Below are 8,552 nucleotides of genomic sequence, written 5' to 3'. Positions count from 1 at the left end.
TTATCACTGTTATTTTCTTTGGAATGATTAAAGAGCGTACTTTAGATTTTGGAAACTGGGCTTCTACTATATAAACATACAAAAAAAAAAAAAAAAGAAGCTGCGTGGTGTTAGTCAGGGGCAGATAGAAGATAGATTCTGGGAGCCCACTATGGCCACACTTATGACAGACCATTGGTTATAGCAAATGAAAATAGATTTCCCAAACCTAACATATTAAGTTCAATACATTTCTCTTCAGTAATAACTGACAGAAATTTAAGTTATAATAAACCATTTCTGAGCCTTTATATCCACCGCTGGACAGTCTCAAGAAGAATGGGCCAGGAAAAGAGAGTTGATGTGCTCAATGGTATTTCGTGTCATCCTTGTTTATAAGAAAATCACCTGTGCCACAATTATCTTAAAGTGTTTGAAATTAGATTCCACATCTGAAGATTGTTCTGCTTCAGATTTTCCACTACTTATATCCAGGATATTCACACTTCAAGCATCAAGAATCTTTATAAAGATCGATTCTGCCTTTCTTAATGTATCATAATATCTAGGAAGAACGGCCATCATGGGAAAGGAGGAGATTCTTAGATGTCAGCCAGAGGAGGGGAAGTGTTTCCCAGCTCTGTGGAGGAAAATTGGGTGCAAAGGTTTGCATGACAATTTAGAATGAGCAGTGCTTAGGTACAGAGTCGGCAAACTCTAACTGTTCAGTGGTATGCATTATTATGGCATCCATTGCTAGCAGGATTTACTAACTGTAGACAACATGTCCTGAGTTCCGAATTACTTCACTCTCATGAAAAAGTCTAATTTACAACATGACTTGTTGTTCCACTTCCCCCAAGGCTCGCAGCTTCCCTCCTGGTGCCTTTCCACATCCAGTACTGCCAGGGAGGGCCCACGAGAGGAACAGGAAGTAGCACACTGGATAACCATGTTGAGGTCCGTGTTGTAAGCATTCTCCATGGTTATGGCCACGAGGTAAACTCCAAAGCCAGGAAAGGAGGAGCGCCAGGCCAGGCTGAGAGGCCAGGCTGGGAGTTGGAGGAATTTCAGGCAGATGAGACTTAGTTTATTCACTGGCAGAGAGGCTGTTAGGCAGGTGGCTCCTGGCAGGCACCCACCCAGACACAAGGCAGCCCACACTTTCCAAAGACAGGAATAAACACATACATACACACACAGAGAAAGAGGCTGGCGAAGATGAAGACAGAATGTGTGTGTGTGTGTGTGTGTGTGTGTGTGTTTGTATATGTATGTGTATGTGTAATGAAATATATGTACATATACATACACATACACATACACACACAACACACACACACATATATATATATATATATATATATATATCAGTTTATATCACTGTATACTTACTTTTGGCTTCCCCAGACATTAGCCATCTTTTTCTGACTCTTTACATCCCCAGATGCCTGATGTTAGCCATCTTGCCTCATGCCAGATATCCATATATCAGCACCATGTTATCTGAACATAAACGGGTCCATAAGGACTTCTGATACCTTAAATGGAATGTGCAAAAATATGCAATATGAAATTCTACTCTGCAGAACTCTTTACAAAATCTTTTTTCTTAAATCCGCAGAGAAGAGCTCCATGCTAAAGTAGCTATGCAAGTATGTCCACAAGCTAAACTTCACTGTTTGCAGCCTTCCATGGTGGCCTCGGTGCTTCTGAGTGTGTAACAATCTCAACGTATTGTTACTCTGTGAAACTTCATGAAACGGCTATTAAGCCTCAGCTAATATAGTTTACAGAATTATGATCATTCTTTTCCCCACCAATTAAAACATTATATGAGCTTCTTATTCATCTCAGAATGAACTACAAATTTCTACAATATTGTTCCCACCATCCATATAACCTCATACTATCTCCCACCCCCTTCTCCCTGCCCCCTTCTCATACACACACACACACACACACACACACACACACACACACACACACATTAACTGTCAATTTGACATAACCTAGATCATCTGAAACAGGAGTCTCAATTGAGCACTTCGTCAGGCTGGTTTCTGGGTGTGTCTGTTGGGGAGTCTTGGTTGATAATTGCTATAAAAAGCCAAGACCACTGTGGGCAGTACCATTCTGTAGGAAAACAGTTTTGGACTGCAGAAGAAAGCTAGATAAGCCTGAGCACTAGCAAGCTGCATTCTTCCATGGTTTCTGCTTCAAGTTCCTGTCCTGATCACAGCAACAGAAACCAGATTACAACAGTATGCTATGGTATCATCTTGTAACACGCTTTCTCATGTTAGATGGTTTTACAGAAATTACATAGGTAATCTAATCCTCTTGATATTTCATCTATGCTTTGAATTACATATATATTTTCCATATTTTTCCATATAGGAAATCATTATTTTTTCAATTAATCCTTTCTTCAGATAAATTGCTTTCAATTTTTAAATAAACCACGTGTATAACAAAACATGTCTTACATACTCAGACATTTCCTTAGGATAACATGGCAGAAGTGAATTTGTGAGGTCATAACTTTGTGCATTTCTGTGTGCTCCGGAGGATATGTAAATGTGTCCATTCATGAATAGTGTTTGCAAGTGTTCACCTAATTCCTTCAACAAATTTTATTTTTTAAGAGATTTTTGGTTTGGACTTTATTTTATTTTATGTGTATGTATGAATGACTTGTCTCCATGTATGTAAGTGCAACATGTACATTCCTGTTACTTAAAGCCCAAAGAAGGAATCACATCCCTGGAACCCCTGGAACTGGGGATCCATATGAATCAAAGGCAAGTTATATGAAAGATCAGTAAGTGTTCTAAACTTCTGAGCCATCTCTATAGCCCACCAAATCTAAGTTTTATCTTAAATGTTTAGGTTTAGAAAATGCAGTGGATGAGAAATAGTAACTCTTTCTTTTTGTTTTTGATTACTAATTAGAATGAGTAAATTTTATGTAGTATTTAACAATTTAAAAAATTCTCTCATTGGGGAATCTTTCTCATTGTTTAAATACTGTTTTACATAAATCTTTAATCTAAAAAGAAACTGCTACTATTTTTCCAATATTTTATAAATACAGATTGACTACTAGATAGTAGTCAATAAAAACATTGTCAAAAGTATGATGGGGAAATGTTCCTTTGGGTAAATATCTAGCTGGATAAATATCGAGAACCTGCTACTGGCTTACACATGGCAGGGAATCACCAGATTGATGCTGGGCACTGATCCCAGACAACTGCATATGCAGCACCATGTGTTCCAACTCTGAGCCTCATCCAGCTTGGTAGTTCTTGATCCAGACAGAAAGGGGATGAGATGTTCAGATTGGGTACACTGGGGAAAGTTTTACAAGAGCACTGCCTACAGAGCTTGAGTAGGATGCCAGGAAACACAGCACAGAAGAACCCTGCACTTAAAAGCGCAGCATCCTTGTTTTCCTTTGGCTCTCATGTTTTATTACACATGGATCATAGAGAAAGGACCATGTGGAGAAATGCAGTCATCCTAAGAAGACTCTACAAAAAAGAACAAAGAAAGAAAGTTTCTGAACTGAACCCTCTTACCTTCCACCAATAACAAAACCAAATGGGAACTGGACAGCAACAATTGGCTTTGAAACAGTTTGTATAGACGAACTTCCTGCAACAAAGAGCAAGGCTGAGCGGTAAAGGGCAGAATGAAGCCTGCAGGGATGGATGGCCTTAGCCAATGGAGCAGACAACTAATTCTAGTATCAATCTCAATCTCCACTTTGCCACTTAACTGTTATTTAATGTCTATGATCATCATCTGGATCATGAGGATAACTATAGCTCCCACTTCATATCACCTCTCTGATGATAACTGAAGTGCTAAAGCACCTGCAATAGTCTTGGCACACAGTGTACACGTCTGCTCTTATGGAATGCAGGAGAGAGTCTAAGGAAGCTGGGATGGTTTCTTTATCTTTTGTCTTTCTTCCTTCCTTTAGTCCCGGCTTTTGCCATGGTTGCTGGTTGAAATTCAGCTTGGCATCTGCAGGATAAGTTGTCAGGGGCCAAGCCTGTTCCTTTCCTCAGATCTCACATGGAGCATTCTCTGCAATGGTTCCTACCCCGTATCAGTCAGACACACAAGCAGTTTCCATGTGTGCTGGCTATGATGGCATGCTGGTCCTCTGATCATGATGCAAAAGGACACTGGGTTCCTTGGGCTCTGTCCCAAGATGCTTCACCATCTACCTCCCACATAGGCACTTCTAGACGTGGCCCCCACATCCAGGGAAGTTTGATAGAACACTTACAGGATAAAATTGATGTGTATTCAATGGCACGGTTGTTTTGACTATATTAACTGTATAGAATGGATTTTTAGCATTGACTTAGTCTTTTGTTTCAATGTTTCCTTTCTAGGAAAACCCCACCCCATAAATCAGAGAGATTTGTCTACTCAGACTGCAATAATAAATTTTTAAATAATTTCAGATAGTAATTTGCCACAAAAATATGTCTTCATTTGGAGCATTAGTGTAAGGGTTTCTCATTCAAAACAAGAAAATGAGAAATAATTGTAAGCAGGGTTACTTACTGGACATCTTTTATTATCTCTCCATCAGTCCTGACTTGGCTGATAATTATAAAATGTTCACTATCTAAACACTACTAACTGGCAGACATGAAATTGTCACATTTGTGTTTGTTGGTATGGCTCCAAGCTGCTGTTGTTTAACCTGAGATTGCATTTGGAAAGGAGTTAATCCTTCCTGGTACATATTAGCACAGCATGACAGTGTAGACCACAAGGCACTGCTTCCACCTGTGTGGCAGTTACAGCATCTCTTATTCTAGAAGACATTCCTTCTACTTGCATGACAAGGGTTTTAAGTGATATTACTAATATATGAAATTATAATGTATTTATGGGAATGGCAAAAATATTGTTTTTTACTATGGTTCATTATATTGTCTTCTTGTGGCTTGAAGGGCTAGTTAGAGATTAAATTATTACATTATTATAGAGTATAAAACGTATGATATACAATTATCATTGTTGATGAAGTTATTTTGAGTGATATTTCTAGTCTGACTTAGTGACTCTAGACTTCCCAGAAAGAAGTTCAGTGAGTCAGGGGTGGCTTAGACATGAGTACTACTACCACTAAGAAAGCCGGAGCTGACTCAAGCCCGTGTGAATACCATAGTCTGTGTATCTATCTTCAGGAATTTTGTGATACAGCCATTTAACAATGGCCCTATTAGGAATTAAATTATTTACTCCTACAATTTTTACAAAGTATACTAAAACCAAATGTGGCGGAGTAGGCTACTCACCTCATTGCGCCCTCATTGTTGAGAAATAGGGATATGGTGAAGTAAGACTCCATGTGTTCCGTGACTCTTCATCTCTCTGCAACCTACCTCCTAAGGGTTCCCTTTGCACCATCAACTGACTACCAACCTTTTAGTAAATGGTCTTTGGCAGAAAGTTCAGACCCAAGCCTGACAGGTGTGTCTTGTGATTCTGAGTCCATTCTTAGCTCTGAGTTTAATGACACCATGTTTATCTTGTAATTGGGAAATCAGAAAGTGTTTACATGCTGGGAATTTGACCAGTGCTTGGTCTACTATTTTTTTGACTGTCTAAAAGTGAGAAAATTATGGTAAAGTGTTGATAATATAAATTATATTATCTAAAAGTGCACTATCTAAAAGTTTTGTATGGTTAATGGAATAAATAAAGGGAAAGATTCATTTTTTAGTTCTCAAAAATATGGTTCTGTGAGGAGTTTATGGGTGTTGTTGGTAACTGAAGATTTAATATACACCCTTCTTATTTCCCTTCCTTTTTAACTTTAACAAATACATGGCAATATGCTCCAGCATTCAGCTAGATTGGGTGTCAATGGGATGAATAACTTTTTGTTAAGACAGCTAGTAAGTACGTCTGCAGTCTCATTTTTGTAAGACTGCTATTAATAGTATAATTACAAAGACTTACACTGGCTGTCATATGAAATAAAAAGTCCATTATAAGTATATGTACTATGTCTAAATATATTGTGTATATTCATTTTGTTTAGGAGTTAAGTGTTATACATATTGTGTTGATTGATACTAATGTTTGTATGCATATAGACATTCACACTTTTTCCTCAAGGCGGTTTACTCTTAAACAATCATTGCCATATAATTGATTAGAGGGTATTAATTTCCATGCTCTTGTTCTATTTGCCTTGATATATTAACCTCAAGTGTATGAGGACCCAAAAAATATCAGTAAGTTTTGCTAAGAGTTATTAACCTAAGGAGCATGGAGAAGACATTCATATTACTGTGCTAGTATTTTTTGCTCTAGTACCAGTATTTTTTTCAAGAAAGAAGATATTTGTAAATTATCTTAGTAGTTGCATTTATGTGGATAGTGAACTTAAAGAGTTCTGTTTTTGCTCATAAGACAATTATAGTCCTGCTGAGCTGTTCAGTCTTTCTGTTTCTATTTCTTTGCATAAGAAATGGAACAAATATTAAAATCATAGATATTATCCATTATATCTGATGGCTGCATTACAATGCTAGTATAAATATTTTAGCTATAGATTAGATGCACATGTAGATGTCGGGGTGCGTGTGCAGATATCTAAATAACATGGATGCATCTGAAAATGAGCTACATTCAATTTCAAAATGAAAGCAACTGAGCAGATGGTGGAAACTGCCCTGAAAGACAACGGGATGCACACTGACCTCAGTACAGGGTTCAGTGGTGAGACAAAGCAGCCCAAGTCCAGAAAGGGAAACGTAGACACCACAGAAGAGCTCTTCAAACACGAGGAAGGATTTGTAAGTTAGGAAAATTCTCCATTTAATCTGTATGACTTCTGGAAAGGAAGCAAAACTCAGGTAGTCATGGATAGCTGACCTTGGCACAATGCAGAGGAATTTAACTACAGTCAAGTCATAAAGGTAGCTTGCTGAGGGGATGTGCACCCCTTTCCATTTAGTCTTCAGGAAGAGCTGACAGATCTGGTAGATGGAATTCAGGTGACCACATAGTTACCCTTCAGAGTCTATAATTCTGTAAACACAGAGTCAAATGCTAGAGGAACGTGCCCTTGGAAAATTAGATAAATCAGCTATTTCATAATCTCAAGAGCTGTAGTTATCTATAACTAAAATAAACAAGGTCATATTATATTTTGATCTGAATAAATGCAGGTAAAATTGTGCTAGAAAAAAAATTCTTTACTATAAGTATTCTTGGTGCCAAGGAGATGAATTAGGGGCTCAAGTGCCTGCTCTGTAGCATGAAGACCTGAGATAGGATCCCTAGTGCCCAGGTAAACCCTGTGCGTGGCAGTTTGTCTGCACTCCTAGAGAATATGAGGTGGAGGCTGCAGAATCCAGAGATCTTTTGTCAATTAGTCTAGAAAAAGACATGTTCTAGATTTACTGAGGAATCCTGTCTCAGAAAATAACATGGAGAAAGATAAAGTCAACTCTTGGCCTCTGCTCAAGTATCCACCTACATACAGACCACATATACATGTGCACACTCAAACATATAACACACATACACTCACACACTCCCCAAAAGTATTTTTTTTATAATAATAGTATTTCTGTTTACTTGAGTTAGCACATAGGAAGAACCCCTCTGGTCCTGATAACAGCAAATTACATTATTGTAATCTATTCATTCTATTCTTGATCATGGAGACTTATTTGGTCCATTCACTTTTCAATAGAGTTTGTGTATAGACAAAGATGAAACATTCAAAACATCAACAATATTTAAACTGAGTTACTCTGACAAGCTGTTTCAACATCCTCATGAAATTATCGGAGCTTAAGAATTGAGTTCTTTTTTTTTTTTTTTTTTTTTTTTAACTTTTAAAAATACATTATACCCTCCAGAGACCAATTATATTCCCCAAATCAGTATTTTACTTGAAAAAGTTCATAGATCAAATGAACAAAAATGAAACTTGACTGGCAACCTGGAATATGAATTAGACATGGCTGTGTGGCTATGGAATTGCTGCGTGTTAAAAGGATTTGTGCTCATTAGCAATGCTAACGAGATTGCTACCTTTCTGATCCCCTGAGAAAAGACACTGCTATCTAAAGCCATTATGGATTAGATGTTTATATTTTTAACCCTCTAATTAACTACTCATGATTTTTATAAGACAGTTAAATCTTTTGAATTATAATTTTATTCTTACAGGAAAAAAGTTATTCCAAGAATCAGACAACTCACATGGATATCTTGATTTCAAACTTGAATCACCTCAGATATAAGACAAAGAAACATGGTATAAAAGGAAATGTAGAGAAAAATCCCAAGATATCTCTCTCCTCTCTCTCTCTCTCTCTCTCTCTCTCTCTCTCTCTCTCTCTCTCTCTCTCATTTAAATTTAAAGTAAGGTCTCTAAAAGTAAAGTATTCACTTCGTAGAAATATATCTTCAGGGTTTGCAAAAGACAAGGGAGAAAGTATTCCAGTCTTTTTGAGTTTTGTTTTGCTTTAAAACACACACACACACACACACACACACACACACACACACACACA

The 8,552-nt window shown here is 37.5% G+C and overlaps 1 protein-coding gene across 2 annotated transcripts in view; it reads left to right on the top strand.

Annotated features, from left to right (window-relative positions):
* The window catches only part of Pou6f2 (POU class 6 homeobox 2), a 366,558-nt gene that overhangs the window by 16,764 nt on the left and 341,242 nt on the right, over nt 1–8,552 (top strand). The gene's annotated exons all lie outside the window — the stretch shown is intronic.

The sequence above is a fragment of the Mus pahari genome, chromosome 16 (assembly GCF_900095145.1).
Source record: "Mus pahari chromosome 16, PAHARI_EIJ_v1.1, whole genome shotgun sequence".
NCBI classification, from domain to species: domain Eukaryota; kingdom Metazoa; phylum Chordata; class Mammalia; order Rodentia; family Muridae; genus Mus; species Mus pahari.
This window is presented reverse-complemented; position numbering and strand designations above follow the sequence as displayed.